Raw genomic sequence first — 19,968 nt, 5'->3', positions numbered from 1 at the left:
ACATATCAAACTCTGCCTCAGATTCACATATAGCTTCCAACATGGGACCTAAACATCAAAAATAGCGGATAACATAGACCATAGGTTCTCAACGTGTGGTACATGTACCCCAAGGGGTACTTCTGATGGTTCCAAGGGGTACTCGGGCTTGATAAACTTAACCAAGAATAATAAATTTAGAGTTTTAGAAAATGATAAATCTTAACAACAATAACAACATTAACCACTTCCCGACCACCGTATTGACAATTGGCGGCCAGGAAGTGGACCCCGCAAGGACCGCCGTATTGACAAATGGTGGCGGTCCTTGTAGGGGCATGGGCGGAGCGATTGCGTCATTCGTGACGCGATCCACCGCCGCCGCCTGGCTCCGCTCACCCGCCGCAACATCCCGCCGGCCATACGGAAGCGCCGGCGGGATGTTAACCCGACGATCGCCGCATACAAAGTGTATAATACACTTTGTAATGTTTACAAAGTGTATTATACAGGCTGCCTCCTGCCCTGGTGGTCCCAGTGTCCGAGGGACCACCAGGGCAGGCTGCAGCCACCCTAGTCTGCACCAAGCACACTGATTTCCCCCCCCCCTGCCCCCTGATCGCCCACAGCACCCCTCAGACCCCCTCCTGCCCACCCCCCAGACCCATGTTTACACCCAATCACCCCCCTAATCACCCATCAATCACTCCCTGTCACTATCTGTCAACGCTATTTTTTTTAATCCCCCCCTGCCCCCTGCTCCCTCCTGATCACCCCCCCCCACCCCTCAGATTCTCCCCAGACCCCCCCCCCATGTACTGTATGCATCTATCCCCCTTATCACCTGTCAATCACCCATCAATCACCCCCTGTCACTGCCACCCATCAATCACCCCCTAACCTGCCCCTTGCGGGCAATCTGATCACCCACCCACACCAATAGATCGCCCGCAGATCCGACATCAGATCACCACCCAAGCGCAGTGTTTACATCTATTGTCTCCTCTAAACACCCACTAATTACCCATCAATCACCCCCTATCACCACCTGTCACTGTTACCCATCAGATCAGACCCTAATCTGCCCCTTGCGGGCACCCAATCACCCGTCTACACGCTCAGATTGCCCTCAGACCCCCCCTTATCAATTCGCCAGGGCATTATTTACATCTGTCCTTCCCTGTAATAACCCACTGATCACCTGTCAATTACCCATCAATCATCCCCTGTCACTGCCACCCATCAATCACCCCCTGTCACTGCCACCCATCAATCAGCCCCTAACCTGCCCCTTGCGGGCAATCTGATCACCCACCCACACCAATAGATTGCCCGCAGATCCGACATCAGATCACCTCCCAAGTGCAGTGTTTACATCTGTTCTCTCCTCCAAACACCCACTAATTACCCATCAATCACCCCCTGTCACTGCTACCCATCAGATTAGACCCCTATCTGCCCCTAGGGCACTCAATCACCCGCCCATACCCTCAGAACGCCCTCAGACCCCAGCCCTGATCACCTCGCCAGTGCATTGCTTGCATCTATTCCCCCCTCTAATCACACCTTGAGACACCCATCAATCACCTCCTGTCACCCCCTAGCACTCCTATCCATCAGATCAGGCCCAGTACAACCTGTCATCTAAAAGGCCACCCTGCTTATGACCGGTTCCACAAAATTCGCCCCCTCATAGATCACCTGTCATCAAAATTTTCAGATGCTTATACCCCTGAACAGTCATTTTGAGACATTTGGTTTCTAGACTACTCACGGTTTTGGGCCTGTAAAATGCCAGGGCGGTATAGGAACCCCACAAGTGACCCCATTTTAGAAAAAAAGACACCCCAAGGTATTCTGTTAGGTGTATGACGAGTTCATAGAAGATTTTATTTTTTGTCAAAAGTTAGCGGAAATTGATTTTTATTGTTTTTTTTCACAAAGTGTCATTTTTCACTAACTTGTGACAAAAAATAAAATCTTCTATAAACTCACCATACTCCTAACGGAATACCATGGGGTGTCTTCTTTCTAAAATGGGGTCACTTGTGGGGTTCCTGTACTGCCCTGGCATTTTAGGGGCCCTAAACCGTGAGGAGTAGTCTACAAAACAAATGCCTCAAAATGACCTGAGAATAGGACGTTGGGCCCCTTAGCGCACCTAGGCTGCAAAAAAGTGTCACACATGTGGTATCGCCGTACTCAGGAGAAGTAGTATAATGTGTTTTGGGGTGTATTTTTACACATACCCATGCTGGGTGTGAGAAATCTCTCTGTAAATGGACAATTGTGTGTAAAAAAAATCAAAAGATTGTCATTTACAGAGATATTTCTCCCACCCAGCATGGGTATGTGTAAAAATACACCACAAAACACATTATACTACTTCTCCTGAGTACGGCGGTACCACATGTGTGGCACTTTTTTACACCCTAAGTGCGCTAAGGGGCCCAAAGTCCAATGAGCACCTTTAGGATTTCACAGGTCATTTTGCGACATTGTTGGTTTCAAGACTACTCTTCACGGTTTAGGGCCCCTAAAATGTCAGGGCAGTATAGGAACCCCACAAATGACCCCATTCTAGAAAGAAGACACCCAAAGGTATTCCGTTAGGAGTATGGTGAGTTTATAGAAGATTTTATTTTTTGTCACAAGTTAGCGGAAAATGACACTTTGTGAAAAAAAAACAATTAAATTCAATTTCCGCTAACTTGTGACAAAAATAAAATCTTCTATGAACTCACCATACTCCTAACGGAATACCTTGGGGTGTCTTCTTTCTAAAATGGGGTCATTAGTGGGGTTCCTTTACTGCCCTGGCATTTTAGGGGCCCTAAGCCGCGAGGAGTAGTCTTGAAACAAAAATGACCTGTTAAATCCTAAAGGTACTCATTGGACTTTGGGCCCCTTAGCACAGTTAGGGTGCAAAAAAGTGCCACACGTGGTATCGCCGTACTCGGGAGAAGTAGTACAATGTGTTTTGGGGTGTATTTTTACACATACCCATGCTGGGTGTGAGAAATCTCTCTGTAAATGGACAATTGTGTGTAAAAAAAATCAAAAGATTGTCATTTACAGAGATATTTCTCCCACCCAGCATGGGTATGTGTAAAAATACACCACAAAACACATTATACTACTTCTCCTGAGTACGGCGGTACCACATGTGTGGCACTTTTTTACACCCTAAGTGCGCTAAGGGGCCCAAAGTCCAATGAGCACCTTTAGGATTTCACAGGTCATTTTGCGACATTGTTGGTTTCAAGACTACTCTTCACGGTTTAGGGCCCCTAAAATGTCAGGGCAGTATAGGAACCCCACAAATGACCCCATTCTAGAAAGAAGACACCCAAAGGTATTCCGTTAGGAGTATGGTGAGTTTATAGAAGATTTTATTTTTTGTCACAAGTTAGCGGAAAATGACACTTTGTGAAAAAAAAACAATTAAATTCAATTTCCGCTAACTTGTGACAAAAATAAAATCTTCTATGAACTCACCATACTCCTAACGGAATACCTTGGGGTGTCTTCTTTCTAAAATGGGGTCATTAGTGGGGTTCCTTTACTGCCCTGGCATTTTAGGGGCCCTAAGCCGCGAGGAGTAGTCTTGAAACAAAAATGACCTGTGAAATCCTAAAGGTACTCATTGGACTTTGGGCCCCTTAGCACAGTTAGGGTGCAAAAAAGTGCCACACATGTGGTATCGCCGTACTCGGGAGAAGTAGTACAATGTGTTTTGGGGTGTATTTTTACACATACTCATGCTGGGTGGGAGAAATCTCTCTGTAAATGGACAATTGTGTGTAAAAAAAATCAAAAGATTGTCATTTACAGAGATATTTCTCCCACCCAGCATGGGTATGTGTAAAAATACACCTCAAAACACATTGTACTACTTCTCCTGAGTACGACAATACCACATGTGTGGCACTTTTTTGCAGCCTAACTGCGCTAAGGGGTCCAAAGTCCAATGAGCACCTTTAGGCTTTACAGGGGTGCTTACAATTAGGCACCCCCAAAATGCCAGGACAGTAAACACACCCCACAAATGACCCCATTTTGGAAAGTAGACACTTCAAGGTATTCAGAGAGGGGCATGGTGAGTCCGTGGCAGATTTCATTTTTTTTTGTCGCAAGTTAGAAGAAATGGAAACTTTTTTTTTTTTTTGTCACAAAGTGTCATTTTCTGCTTACTTGTGACAAAAAATAATATCTTCTATGAACTCACTATGCCTCTCAGTGAATACTTTGGGATGTCTTCTTTCCAAAATTGGGTCATTTAGGGGGTATTTATACTATCCTGGGATTCTAGCCCCTCATGAAACATGACAGGGGGTCAGAAAAGTCATAGATGCTTGAAAATGGGAAAATTCACTTTTTGCACCATAGTTTGTAAATGCTATAACTTTTACCCAAACCAATAAATATAGGCTGAATGGGGTTTTTTTTCATCAAAAACATGTTTGTCCACATTTTTCGCGCTGCATGTATACAGAAATTTTACTTTATTTGAAAAATGTCAGCACAGAAAGTTAAAAAAATCATTTTTTTGCCAAAATTCATGTCTTTTTTGATGAATATAATAAAAAGTAAAAATCGCAGCAGCAATCAAATAGCACCAAAAGAAAGCTTTATTAGTTACAAGAAAAGGAGCCAAAATTCATTTAGGTGGTAGGTTGTATGAGCGAGCAATAAACCGTGAAAGCTGCAGTGGTCTGAATGGAAAAAAAGTGCCTGGTCCTTAAGGGGGGTTAAAGCCCAGGGTCCTCAAGTGGTTAAATTAGTATTTTAGCTAATTAAAAGCAATAGTAAATGCTTGGAAATTGTTATGAACCAATTATCATGTACTACGATTAAATATATATTTGTCAAGGGGTACTTGCGATAATGTTTCCTATGCTAGGGGGTGAGTACAGGGTTGAGAAACACTGACCTAGACAAATAGTCCAATAGTGGTGACAGTTCCCATCACCAATTAGGCCCATGGAACCTCATAGATGGCTTGAAAATTGCAAATCGTACGGAATACCTTCCTACCTGCCTTCATACCCATCCCTAGTATCGCAAATAATCCATATGAGCTGGTCTCGTGCGGCGAGACAAGACCTCACAATAAGGACAAAATAAAGTATGTCAACTGAAGAACGAATCCAATAGATCCCCTGGCCCTTATTCAATTCACTTTCTCTCATAGGAGATCATATTTTTATCTTCTGTTTAAAATAACTTTTAAGCACTTTTTTTAATTGAAAAAGTACTTAAAAGTAGGTGAAAAAAGTACTGTCAATTGCATGCTTGTTGGTGTATTAAAAGGCAATTTATTGATAAGGTGTGGAGATATCACCTAGGAGAAAACTTAGGAGAAAAAGTGATTTGAATAAGGGTCTCTCCTCAACTACAGGCCTTGTAGACTGACCACATTTACGTAATAGGACTTATTTTTAAAATGGTAAAACAGAAAGCCAACCAAGCTTTAGGGGATTTTTGCTTAGTATTTGTAGAGAACCTAATACCAGATTTGGACACCGCATATAGCTATTAGCATTAGAAACAAAACAAAAACTGAATTTACGAATACTACACCATTAGCGATTCTTGTTTGGATTTTCCGAGGCTTTGTGAGGACAAGGAGTTGTGATCATGAGGAGGTCGGTGGATGTTTTAAGAGTTGATTGCTGGTCTGTCATTGGTCAGACTTGAGGTCTGGTGAGCGATTATTTCACATGTTAATAGTGGATAGGATCTAAGTCGTTCTGTGATGAGGAGGAGTTTGAAAATTGTCAATTTGTGTATCACTTTATTATGTGGGAGCGCCTACACAAAATACAATTTACTTAAAGTCAATGTTACCCGATGTAAAAAAACAAAAGTCAGATACTCACCTAAGGAGAGGGAAGGCTCTGAGTCCTAATGAGACTTCCCTCTCCTCTTTCGGTCCCGCTCAGAATCCCCTGTAGCAGCATTCGACAAGTTCGGTCAAATACTGCCACTTCCGCCGCCGAAGGGAGGTTTCGGAAGTCTTTGGGAGCACGCGGCGGGGGGGGGGGGGGGGTGTTGGAACGGGGGAGCCAGCGCAGCACGGAGGGCACCGGGAAATGAGAGAGAAGGCTCATTAGGACCAGAGCCTTCCCTCTCCTTAGGTGAGTATCTGACTTTTGTTTTTTTGATCGGGTTACAGTGGCTTTAAGATTTAACTGGGAGTAACTCTACCTAGAGGTGTGGCGATCCCAAAAGGTCTTTGATTGTATGATATTAAAGAGTAACTGTCGGGCATAAAATCAAAAATGAATTCTTTATTTTTATCTGGTAAACAAGTAGTAAGGATGCTAATCAGGCAATCCAAAAGTTAAAATTACTATTACTTTTCTTGTTGATAAATTATCATTCCCCAGTTTACATGACTCTTATTTGGTACACAGAAAATTTGGTACACAAAAGAGAAGTTGCAGGGCATGCTGGGTTATCTTTTTCTGCTTCCCTACTTCCCCTCAGACTTAAGTAATGCAGCCTGATTGGCTGATGCCTCTTTCCCTTCTATTTTCCCCTCCCACACCTCTTTTCCTCTCTGATTGGCCAAAATTTCTCAGGCTGAAACAATGCACTTTCGATAGTGAAGGGTGGGCAAATCAGGCAGAGGAGACTAAGGGCGGATATTACATCACGGTTGGCTTCAAAATAGCCACAGTAAATATGGAAACTGTCTAGAATAGGATTCTCTCTACTTTTCCTTTATAAAATTCACAGGAATCATAACGTGGACAGTGCAATACATATGTTATGTAAGTAGAGCAAGTATTTATCTACTTATAGATTTGTGTTTTTTTTTCCTGAGATAGTATGGCTGACAGCTCTTCTTTAAGAAGCAGCGCAATTATGTTGAATATACAAAAACAAAACTATTATTTATTGGACAAAGTCTAATAAAATAAAAATTACTAATATGGATTTTTATAAGTACATTAGAATCACAGTTTGCTGTGACCAAGTATCCTGAAACAATTTTACAGAAAAATACATTGTCTGACAGGAAAATGTGCTATACAATATAGGATTCCCTTTTACAGATAGATTCTATCTGTATTTACAGATTAAAACTGTATTGACATAAAGGAACTTAAAATACAAGTAAGGGAAAGCCAATGGCAATTCACTTGTTTTTAAAATAGGATCACATTCAGCAGACATTCCCAAAATAAAACTTCTGAAATGTTGTTATACATCAGATAAAAGTGCGAAGCTTAAAGAGAACCTGAGGCAGTGCAGGAAACACAGATGGGACACAGAAGCATGTTTCCTGCCTTATGACATGCCTTTGTGTCCCCCCACCGCCGCTCTCTGCCCCTCCCACTGCCGAGTTATATCCCCCCACCTCCGCGCTATAGCCCACTGAGATTAGCGAGGAGGGTAATGGGAGGAGAGGGATTCCCTGCTCAAACGCCCACTAAAACGCTCCTGCAAGCTTTCCAGAGTCCCTGGCCGCACCCCCTGCCACTTTCCCGCCTCCCTTCGCGCTGGAAGAGAGATCTCTCCCCTTCCAACGTCGTGACCCATAGGTCGTGAAAGTGGGCCCTAGCAGGCCTTAGGAGTGGCAGAGGGTGGCGTGGATTGTGGCTACCTGATCCGTCTAGCCCCCCGGATCAGGTAGCCTAGGTTTTGCTTAATTATAGGAGCCTACCTCGGGCTCTCTTTAAAGAAGCCTGCTCTGAAAGCAGCTGGAGAGAATGCACTGAACATCTGTTCGATACACCATAATATCTGAGAATGTCCTGCAATTAATACATGTTAGAGAGAAATATAAAAGTGTCAAATCTTAGGAGATAAATTTCTGTTAACCCCTGTCACAGTGGTGATAGATCGTCTAACTTTATGCACCAGAATATATTGGAAATCTTTGGTGATTTGACAACATTAAACTTGCTGGCATGATTAAAATTTATCTTCAATATATAATTATAAGATGGCAATAAAATTAAAAAGTCTTTACAATTTTAAGAAAAACTCAACTCTAAGGTCACAAGATTTATTTGCTTCAATGTTATTGGAAACTTCATGAACCATGAACTTCATGAACTTCAGGTACCCCAAACACTGCGTACTGCTATCTTTATTGGTTAATGGTGATACAAATCTACAAAGAGCCCAGGGGTATATTTCTATTATTTCACACATTATCTATGTGCTAGGTGTATAGGAAGGTATATGTCAACCAGAAGACATGAAGTGTAAAAGCACAGCCAAGTTATCTATGAAGGGTAGCACGGTGGCGTATCGGTTAGCGCTCTCTCCTTGCAGCGCTGGGTCCCCGGTTCGAATCCCAGCCAGGGCACTATCTGCAAAGAGTTTGTATGTTCTCTCCGTGTCTGCGTGGGTTTCCTCTGGGCACTCCGGTTTCCTCCCACATCCCAAAAACATACGAATAAGTTAATTGGCTGCGCCTAAAATTGGCCCTAGACTACAGTACTTACACTACATAATGTAGACAAATGGCAATGATAGGGATTGGATTGTGAGCTCCTTTGAGGGACAGTTAGTGACTATATATATATATATATATATATATATATATACACACTGTACAGCGCTGCGTAATATGTCGGCACTATATAAATACTAAATAATAATAATAATTATATTCTATGCAGTGGCATTAAGGAGGAAAAGGAGGTTCAGGTTAGACTGGTCAACCGGTATTACGGCAGTCACACCGCTTTCTCGAGACAGGAAAGTTTATTTTCGATAGACTGGTCCACTGCAATACAGTGAAATACTACAGAGCCAGTTTCAATCCTATATTAATTGTAATTAAAAAGTAATTTATTGTTTATTATTGAGGTCACATTAATTTGAGATGTTTTCAATCTTGTTTTTCTAATCGTGTATAATTTCAATAAATAAATTCATAGATTGACACAGTAATTGGAATGGTGTTGTTACATAGATGGGCAATCTTTCCTTCCTTTTTTTTCTAGTATCTAAACACATGCCTGGTCTGATTGAGATTAATGCAGTGTCCTTGCTGTAGTTAATAATGCCAGGAGTAAAGGAGGATTACAAAGGGGGCCTAGCAGTAACAACAATATTTTTACTGCCTTTTATACAGCATTATACACTATTTAGCTGAAGGGCACTTAAAACAAACAGGAGCTTAGATGAAAAAAAAATACATTTATTCCGATTCTAGTGCATTTCACCCCAACTCACACTGCCAAACAATGGAGATCTGATCTCTATGCACCAGCAGTCGTAACGGAAGCGCAGGCACACAGGGCAAGGAAAGCGGGGGGGAGATGATTATTATTTATGTTTATTTCTAAAGTGTCGACATATTATCCAGAGCTGGACAGAATAGAGTTACAAACATCAAAAATACATCAACTACTTATTGCTATTTTAACTGTTTTAGGCACCCTCACAGGTGCCTCCTAACCACCCATACAGTATGGCACTACTTGTAGTGTCATGATTGCTGCACTTAGTATGGGCACAAGGCAGGGTTTTTGATAGCTGCACCTGATCTAGGGAAGAAGGAGGGGCATGGTGGCATGACTTGTTATGACATCTAGTGGATTGGCTCACGGGGAAGGGGGGGGGGGGGGGTCATACAAACTCCATTTAGCGGTAGGTGTTGCATTGGCTAATTTTAAACCTTGGACTATGAAGCTGCAAGGTGAGGATGCTTGCCACTTATGCAGCTTGCTTGTGCAGTTCACCATTTTGCTGAATATTTTTTTGTCCTTTCTCAGTTTATCTCCCTTAAAAGCAGTTTGCCACTATAAATATGTAATCAACTAATTTGAAGCATCTGGCTACAGCAGATTTGTCCTTTACCTAGCCCAACAGAGGTCCTGCCTTACGGAATGATCTTGAAAGTGCATCTGATTAAAATGTGGTCTTAACATGAATCTATCACTTGAAACAGAATCAGTGTCAAAGACCAGAATAAGATAAAACAGAATCATTTTAGCCTCTGACTTCATGCTGTCATTGCTGACTAATCTATAGTTAAAGATCAGATTTTTGATACTGTTTAATCCAAGCAGTCTTATCACTTAGTTCATATTTTGTTTTGATTATTTATATTGCACATTTGTCTCCAATGGCATTACTCCTAGTTAAGTCCAAACATGAGTGCAGATAACACAAGTGCATAAATATAAGCGTAGGAAATGATAAGAATCATTAGGGTTCGCCAGGTTCTGTCATTTGTAGATGAGGGTTTAGGGGTAGGTTCTGAAGCTCTGGACCCAACAATCCATACCAGTCTCTGTCCACGTTCCTGCACAGTTCTGACATTGGCGCACACTCCCTGAGCAGATGAATAAATATATTGCGCTCCACAAGCACCAAGAAGGTAAAGTTTATTAGGCATGCAAATGCCAGGATGGCACTGGCATCTATCTCCCATGTGTGTATGCCACAGAGAGCCTAAAATTCAGAACGAAGTTCCTGGCCCAGTGAATTACAAGGGGACTTTAAACAACACCTTAACTGAGTGGAATATGGATGCTGCCATACTTATTTCTTTTTAAATAATACCAATTGCCTAGCTGTCCTGCTAATCATCTGCCTCTCATACTTTTAGCCATAGACCCTGAACAAGCATAGAGATCAGATGTTTCTGACTAAAGTCTGATTAGATTAGTTGCGTGCTTGTTTCAGGTGTGATTCAGACACTACTGACCAGAAAGACCAGCAGGACTGCCAGGCAACTGGTATTGTTTAAAAGGAAATAAATATTGCAGCTTCCATATCCCTCCCAGTTCAGATGTACTTTAATCATAAGCACATGGCTTGAGAGAAGTTCAAAATCTTATTATCAAAGCTCCTTCGATACAGGACACAATAGAAAGTGCAGTTCATTCCTTCTTCTGAAAGGAAACTTAAAAATACCCGAAGATAGCATCAAGGAGCTACAGAACAGAAAGCCATGTGTGAAGATAAACTAGAAAGAACTAATACTACTATAAGGTCTTGTTCACGCAACCAACTGCAATGCACCACCTATGCTGTAGTAGACGAAGTAGCTCAGAAGGAGCACCACCCAAAGTAAAATCGGTGTGCCACGGTCTGCGTCCCAGTGTCCCTTGGGACGTTCAAACACCAGACTTCTCCACAGAGACCGGCACCACTTAAGTGAATCAGTATTCAAGCTCTTTTATTGCATATAGCAAAGTGGCAACACAATGACAGACGCTGTTTCGGGCCTAGCCCTTTATCAAATTGCAATAGCCATAACACACACACCCGTGCCCAGTCCTTAAATATCCCTCCCCCAGTAAAAACACCAATCGGTGTTCTAATGGGCGGGGTTACCGGCAGCCCTGATGGGGAACAAGTAAAGTTACAAACTCGTAAGTATAAAACCATTTACCTGTATGCCGTCTCTATGAGCAAAAATCTCCGCTGTGCGCCGTTTCCATGCGTCCTAGTGACGTCAAATGCGCACGCCAATCCCTCCTCCATCCATCCAGATGGACCAATGGAACTGCAGTGTGCCAAGAGACATCCTGTCCCGTAACCACTTGCGTTCCAACAGCCGACTTCCTGTCGGCAAACCGGAAGTGACATCGCGAAACTCCATAGGTCGCCTTAGCAACCAAATATACGGCGAAACACGCTGAAACTGCTGGAATGTATCCCTATACTGTATACGTGCAGACACAGGGAGGCAAGCAAATCCATCAAACATAAACATGAGTCGCACATGCAACTAACAGTGATATTAAGCAAGAAAAATAAAAATAAATGTGCAACAAAATATTGCTATCCTCCCTGCGGCCACACTCACATTAAACAGGGAACATCCAGCCTAAAAAAATAAACATAGAGACAGACAGATGGCCTTATACTTCACCCAATACAGGTCAGTTGAACCTCCGTCCAGGGAAATCTAAAAACAACAATAATAAGATCCTGGCCTGTTAACCTTTCTCAAAGAAAAGATCCCCTCAACCCCAAAATTGTATACACTCCCTAAAATACATAAATGTTTGTTAAAGGGACTCCGAGCAGTGCAGAAACTATGGGAAGATGCATATCATTTTAAAGCTCTCTTTCTCCTCTTTCCAATGATATATAAACCACTGCCCTACGCCTTTTAGTTTTCGCTATTTTCGTGATTAAATTTGCCGTGGCCGCGAATTCGATCGCGAAAATAGAGAAAACTAAAAGGCGTAGGGTGACGATTTCGGTGTCGCCAGAAAGAGGAGAAAGAGAGCTTTAAAATGATATCCCTCTTTCCATAGTTACATTGTATTACACAGGGCGACTTTTTCCTAAAGTCAGCAGCTCCATTCTGCTGAATGGAGCTGCTGACACTGGGGAAAGTGTCGCCCTGTGTAATACAAGTAACTATGGAAAGATGGATGTCATTTTAAAGCTCTCTTTCTCCTATTTCTGGCGACACCTAAATCGTCGCCCTACGCCTTTTAGATTTCTCTATTTTCGTGATCGAAATCGCGGCCGCGGCATTTTCAATCGCGAAAATAGCGAAAACTAAAAGGCGAAGGGTGGCGGTTTATATATCATTGGAAAGAGGAGAAAGAGAGCTTTAAAATGATATGCATCTTTCCATAGTTTTTGCACTGCTCGGAGTCCCTTTAAATCCTCCCGGTCGACCGATTGTGGCCGGAGTAGGTTCTGTTCTAGTGCCCTTGGCCAAATTTCTTGATTCCATATTACAACCTTTAGTTCAGTCTATTCCATCTTATCTAAAAGACACCTCCATGTTCTTGAGCAAGTTGCAAGAAATTAGGTTACCTATGGAGGAGATTATCTTGGTTACTTTGGATGTTGAGAGTCTCTACACCTCCATCCCACATGATGGGGGTGTAGAGGCAGTGGATTGGTTCCTCATGACGAGGACTGATTTGTCTAGTACTCAGAGGACCTTTTGCTTGTCCCTCCTACAGATTGTATTGAAATGCAACTACTTTGAATTCAAGGGTCAGTTTTACATACAGCGCCGTGGGACGGCGATGGGTTCTAACGTGGCCCCCTCCTATGCTAACTTGTACATGGGCCTCTATGAAGAGGCCTTTGTTTACAACAATGCTTTATTCCACTGGCACGCTTTGTGCTGGTGGCGTTTTATTGATGATATATTTTGCATATGGAGGGGGCCACAGGAGACCCTTTTGGAGTTCATTGCACAGTTGCATGGTTGTTGTCCATACATACGGCTGACTTCTCACTGTGATAGTAAAACTATATCCTTCTTAGACACCCAGGTCATTAGGGGGGAAGGGGGTCTCTCATATCTGATTTGTATATTAAGGAAACAGATCGTAATTCAGTGTTACACTATGGGAGCTTTCATCCCGTGAAAACTAAAGAGAGTATAGTGAGTAACGAGTCTGACCGAGTATTGAGGAGAGAAGAGATGTCTGAGAGGTTTCGGAGAAGGGGTTATCCACCCCATGCCTTGTTGCCCCGTGTGAGTAGAAGGAAAAGGAGTCCGATTGGCCCTCGCATGCCGTTCGTGTCGACCTTCAGTGCCTGCAGTGATATTGTATCACGGGTGATCCGCAGGCACTGGCGGGTCCTCACGGATGGCTTTCCGCATGTTCCGGAATTTCGCCATCCACCTATGATGGCCTTCAAAAAGGCCCCAACCATACGTGACAAGGTGACACCGAAGAGGCGGCCACGTCCTGATGGTAGACGGGTGGGCATGTTTCCCTGTTTAGGGTGTCACATGTGCGGTATGGTGATGAAGGGTAACAAGTTTACCCACCCTTCGCGTGGTAATTCATTAAATCTTGATCGTTTATATACATGCGACTCGAGTTTTGTGGTCTACATGCTCAAGTGCCCATGTGGCCTTGCGTATGTAGGGATGACAACACAACGCCTTAAGGATCGGATTTCGTCGCATAAGTCGGCGATACGGCATAAAACACAGGGCCTATCGGTCTCCGAACACTTTTCAACTCTCCGACACTCTGTATCTCAATTAAAGGTTATGGTCATTGACTCAGTCCCGCCGGATTGGAGGGGTGGAAATAAAGAGACAGAGTTACGTAGAAGGGAGGCATTCTGGATCAGGCGGCTCGGTACTCTTGAACCGGGAGGCCTGAACCGGGAATATGACCTGGGGTTTTGTATCCATTTACGCTGACTGCTTGTCCTAGGACCAGTGTCCCCTTTTTGCCCACTACTTTTTTATCTTACCCTGTATATGTATGATATATTTTGTATTGGATGACAAGCCTAATTGCTTTTTATTATTGTTGTTTTTAGATTTCCCTGGACGGAGGTTCGACTGACCTGTATTGGGTGAAGTATAAGGCCATCTGTCTGTCTGTATGTTTATTTTTTAGGCTGGATGTTCCCTGTTTAATGTGAGTGTGGCCGCAGGGAGGATAGCAATATTTTGTTGCACATTTATTTTTATTTTTCTTGCTTAATATCACTGTTAGTTGCATGTGCGACTCATGTTAATGTTTGATGGATTTGCTTGCCTCCCTGTGTCTGCACGTATACAGAATAGGGATACATTCCAGCAGTTTCAGCGTGTTTCGCCGTATATTTGGTTGCTAAGGCGACCTATGGAGTTTCGCGACGTCACTTCCGGTTTGCCGACAGGAAGTCGGCTGTTGGAACGCAAGTAGTTACGGGACAGGATGTCTCTTGGCACACTGCAGTTCCATTGGTCCATCTGGATGGATGGAGGAGGGATTGGCGTGCGCATTTGACGTCACTAGGACGCATGGAAACGGCGCACAGCAGAGATTTTTGCTCATAGAGACAGCATACAGGTAAATGGTTTTATACTTACGAGTTTGTAACTTTACTTGTTCCCCATCAGGTCCGCCGGTAACCCCGCCCATTAGAACACCGATTGGTGTTTTTACTGGGGGAGGGATATTTAAGGACTGGGCACGGGTGTGTGTGTGTTATGGCTATTGCAATTTGATAAAGGGCTAGGCCCGAAACAGCGTCTGTCATTGTGTTGCCACTTTGCTATATGCAATAAAAGAGCTTGAATACTGATTCACTTGAGTGGTGCCGGTCTCTGTGGAGAAGTCTGATGCACCACCTATGCGACATTCACAGTACAATGGTAGCATTACAGTATAATGGGTTGCAGTATGGTAGTGCACTGCATGCATTGCAATAACAGGTACAGTGTAGCATACTTTTCATTGATTGTATGCTTCACTGTATGCGACCGTTATGTTGTGTTCCTGTTATACAGGGAACACAATGTCCCACTGTGAAGCTAGTCAAGAGATCTGACACTGAATGAGTTGCTTGTGAAATAGACAACGCAAAAAATGGATGAAGAACTACTACCAGATAGAAGAGACTTGCATAGAGGTTAGAGAATAATAATGGGACACAATTTGGACTATTCTGATAGTGTGGCTTCATCTGGTTAACAAGAACAGACTGGAAAATGGTTCACTCTAGAGATGAGCAGGCAAAATTTCCACATTTTCAATTAGTAAAAATTCAGTGAAATTGCAGCCAAAATTTGCAATTTTTCGCATTTGCATTGAAGTCTGTGGAGCAGATTTTCACGGTGGATTGCAAAGCCCTCATGCATGACAATGAACCTTTGGCGTGTGTATATCAAGGCTAACCTGAGGAATATGTCAACAAAAGAATTGGTTGAAAAAAAACATATTTTTATAGAAAATAGATTTTAAAATTTAGAGGGAAAAATATTTAAAGTGAGCCTTAACTGTATTAAAAAAACCCCAACAAAAACAAAAAAAAAACGAAATTTAACTTACCTGTGGCTTCTACCAGCCACCTGCAGCCACCCTGTGTCCGTGCCGTGACAAAGCGATCCTCCAGGCCCCCGCCACAACCCTCTGTCACTTAGATGCGTGGCCCTGGTCCGTGTGCCTCTTAATTGCGCTCCCATGGACAGGAGCGCACTGCACATGCGCTGGATCACGGATGGCTGCATCTGGCTACTTGATACTGGGGGGTGGAATACTTTGACTACCTATACTGGGGGCTCCACTAGCTACCTATTCTGAGTGGGGCTGCGTCTCTGGCTACCCAATACCAGGGGCTCCTTTTGCTGCCTATAATAGGAGGGGGAAAGGGGCACCTCTGGCTATGTTTAGTCATTTACAGGGTGCTGCATCTGGCTACTCATCCTTGGGGCTACCTCGGAAAGGGGGGGGGGGGGGTGGAGGGGAGAAATATTTACACCCCCCTTGGAGCTATGTAGTTATGTAGTCTAGAAACTGTCCTAATGTTCTGAGTCTAGTATCACTGTGGTAATGCTTAATATCATTCTTCGGCAATGGTTGGTTTCCATGCATTATTCTACTCTATGGAGTGTGGCACCTCTGTGGTCTTGGTAAAGTAATTTTGGGCACACAGAATACTATGAAGTCCTGGCAGTATGTGCTGAGTCTGAGCTGGTGAATCAGACACAAGCTGCCTTCCTCTCTCTTATTCTTCTGTCCTTCCTACCCTGACAACAAGCACTTGGGCTGCCATTGTAATAACAAGTATTTTAAGAACTAATGATGCAGCAGACTGTGGTTTGTGTACTATAAATGCCGGAACACAGGCTTTGCGTTTTGCTGTAAATAATGGAACGTATATGTTCTATATAGAGCTGTGTAGGTCAGAGCATGGGCTCTGCATTGTTCTGAATGTTTTAACAAGCCTTCTCATTGTGCTGCATGTGGAGGAACATGAGTTTACATTGTGCTATGAAGTACTTTGTATGCTGGAAATAAAGTGTAATTGTAAGTAATAAGGACGTTGGAGGTCACATAAGAGTTCCAAGGGTAAGGCAGGGCAACTTATCAACTAAGGACATCCACAATGCATTGGAAATGTGCACACTCTCCAGCAAAGGAGATGCAGCCAGCCACTCATTCATGACAATATACACAGCATACAGTGGTTACAACCACTGCCACAGAAGTTTCAATCCACACAGCATACACTTTCTATAACACAAACAGAGCCCAGAAAACCTGAAATAATGTGAAATGTGCCCAGAAAATCTCATATAATGGTCAAAAACCCTCCCGGCGCTCCACTGCGCGCTGCGGTTTTTTTTAAAAGCGCTTTGCCAGAGCGGTTTTGAGATTGACTCCCTGACGCAAGTCAGGAAGTGAACTCTTTGACCAGGAAAAGAATACATTGCATTTATTAAAAAAAAAATGTGAGCGCAATCGCTGCACAAAGCGGTTTTGTGAGCGTTTAGTGCTCTTCCTATACCTTCTATTATAGCAAAAACGCACAGCGCATGAACCACGCTGATATGAATCTTCTCATAGAGATTCATTGCATTGTTTTTTGGGAAATTTTAAAAATCGCCTGCGTTTTAAAAAAGGCAGAAAACGCCCCTAGTGTGAACGAGTCCTAATTGAGTGCCCAGAGTGACATATAGCTGCTAATTTACATGAGGTGAATGTCCACATCCAAATTAACAGGCGAGCTATTCTCCGGTTTCATTGTAGTTCCATGTAAGGCATCTTGGTTGCCCTTATGCATTACCTAGGACAGCAGGATATGAAAAACCTGTCCGGAATTCTGTCACAGTGAGGATGTACTGGGAAATAGGAGTAACCACAAAACATAGTACTCACTGAAGTGAGTAGTAGCAGTAGGGTATTGTACCGTGTTAGCCATCAGTAAAAGCAAGAAGTTTTAAATCAGGATGATAAATGATTTAAAACTTCTTGCTTTCACTGAAGTGAGAGAAACTAATCACATAAGGTCCTACATCACTGCAGCCAGACTCTGACTCATTACAGCACATTAGAACACACTGCTTTCTACAGAGCAGCCACCTATGTGCTGCATTATTCACTCTCTGCAATCTCTGACTGATTATCAATGCTATGTGTACTGTGCATTGGAGTGTAGATAAGGTTATCTTTTAACTCCTCCTGCCTAATCTACCTGCTACAATACCATAACTATCATCTGCAGTGCAGCTGGCTTTAGATCAGTTTGGTAAGCTCTTGTGATACGGTGCCCTCAAATCCTTCACCTGCATTGCTGGATGTTTTGGAAATCTCAAGGAGATTAGATTTTCCTGGCAAATGGATAGGCGTGTGGCTGGCTTCAGAGTACAAAAAGGAATACAATCATGCAGGACTTTTTAACAATATAAGTAAAAAGTATAAATGCACTCATAAAACACACAAGTGCAGAGAGCATGAGAGGACATTGTCTTGCCAGTTGCAGTTGGCACAGTCAGTGGTGTCACAGTACAGATCTCAACCAGAAGTTTACTCCAACACTCCTCCAATAAGCTTTCTGCCTGGGAGCAGGTGACTTCTTTACAACATACTTTGCCCGATAGGACACCCTGAAATGTGTTGTGACATCACGTGCTAGTGGCTGGGTGAGGTCTTCATTGCAATGTACTGGCATTCACATCTGCCCAGATATGTGTCTGCTACTGGCTGCTGTATGCTCATTGTAAACAGGGTCAGTGCTTCTATAGAGTAACCTGAGGAATTGCCCTGGTCTCTGAGTTCCTTAGGAGGCCCCCAATTCAGAGATTGCAGAGGTTACAACATCTCTATGGTCAGTATACTACTTAAATGTAAGGGGTTGCCCCTAACATTCTTTATTTCCTAGAGCCCCAATTTACCTAAACTCCTCCCTGCTGGAAGGTCTTGCATTTTCTGGTGATCACAACCTGCTCTACAGCTCCATAGACATGTATAGCGTTTGCCATCAAGATGATAAAGATATTCTTATGAGAAGTTGTGATGCAGCAATAGCCATGTAAATCATCAAAGCTTTAAACATAGTATACTAGTATATTTTACCATTAAAAACACAAATTGAAAGTTTGCATTTTCTAAAGTGGACCCGAACTCAGAACTCTTCTCTGCACAACAGCATAATAACCTTTAAACAAAAAACATTTCTTTGTTACAGCTGATACAAATCCTAAAATAAATTTGCACAGTTTCTACTTCCTGATTCATGGAAACAGACATATTGGCCTCAATTCACCAGAGGAGAGTTAGTAAGTGATAAAAGGCCGGTATTTTACCTCATGCAGTATTTTAACCTTTTTTTTTTTTTTGCAATTCACCACTGTGCGAGAATAGTTAGAGTAGTGTTCGGTAGCCGCGTGATAATGGAGCGATATGGATGCGAAAACCGGTCGGTAGTTATGCAGTGTTAATGATTTGCATGCGATACTTTGCCGCTCTGGATGCTGGAAGTAAAGGATTGAGGGTAGGAAGAGGAGGTTATTACCAGCACGTGACCGCAGAGGGTTTTCCTCCCTGTTTTTTGACCATCTCCTTCCATTACAAATCCTTCCCTCCATTCTGCATATTAAGCATTTATAATAGTAAGTGTATGGGTGAAACGGAGGAAGTATTTGGATACTCCCTCCCGATGAAAAATGTATCCAAATTCCTCCTTTGTTTTACCCATCCACTTAATATTGTAAATGCTTAATATTGCTTAAAGGAGTTCTTTCGCGAATGAGGGAAAAATAAAAAGTGGTTTATGCATAAACTATTAAACATCCTTCTAAAATAGTGTAAAAAAATTTTTTTTAAATGAATGGTTTCATCAATACAACATGTAATGTAAACAGTGACGGATGACGGACTGGGAGGCTAATCCATTTGTTAGGGGCGTTTTGTTTTTTTTTTACTTTCATTTCACAACCATAACTCCTGCCTACCTAGTTTTCAGTGGTATAATAAACTGCTAGCAGGAATCGCAGACATTATAGCTATAACGGCTGAGCTCTGCTGAGCTCCTCAATATGTGTTTACATTGTTGCTAAGCAACCAGATGGCAGGAGCAGGGAGTCCTTTGTACAAAGAGTCATAAGCTGCTGGGAGAATCAGACAGAATCAGTCCCATCTACACCATATGATTCTTTGTCAGTTTCGATTCAATTTGATTTGATTCATTGATTTGATTTGATTCAATCTGACATGTACGATTCATGATTCAATTCAATTTGATTCATATTGAATCGAATCATGAATCGGACATGTCAGTTTGAATCAAATCGAATCA

Source organism: Hyperolius riggenbachi, chromosome 3, assembly GCF_040937935.1.
Source record: "Hyperolius riggenbachi isolate aHypRig1 chromosome 3, aHypRig1.pri, whole genome shotgun sequence".
In the NCBI taxonomy this organism is placed as follows: Eukaryota; Metazoa; Chordata; class Amphibia; order Anura; family Hyperoliidae; genus Hyperolius; species Hyperolius riggenbachi.
The sequence above is the reverse complement of the archived record's forward strand: the minus strand, read 5'-3'. Positions refer to the sequence as shown.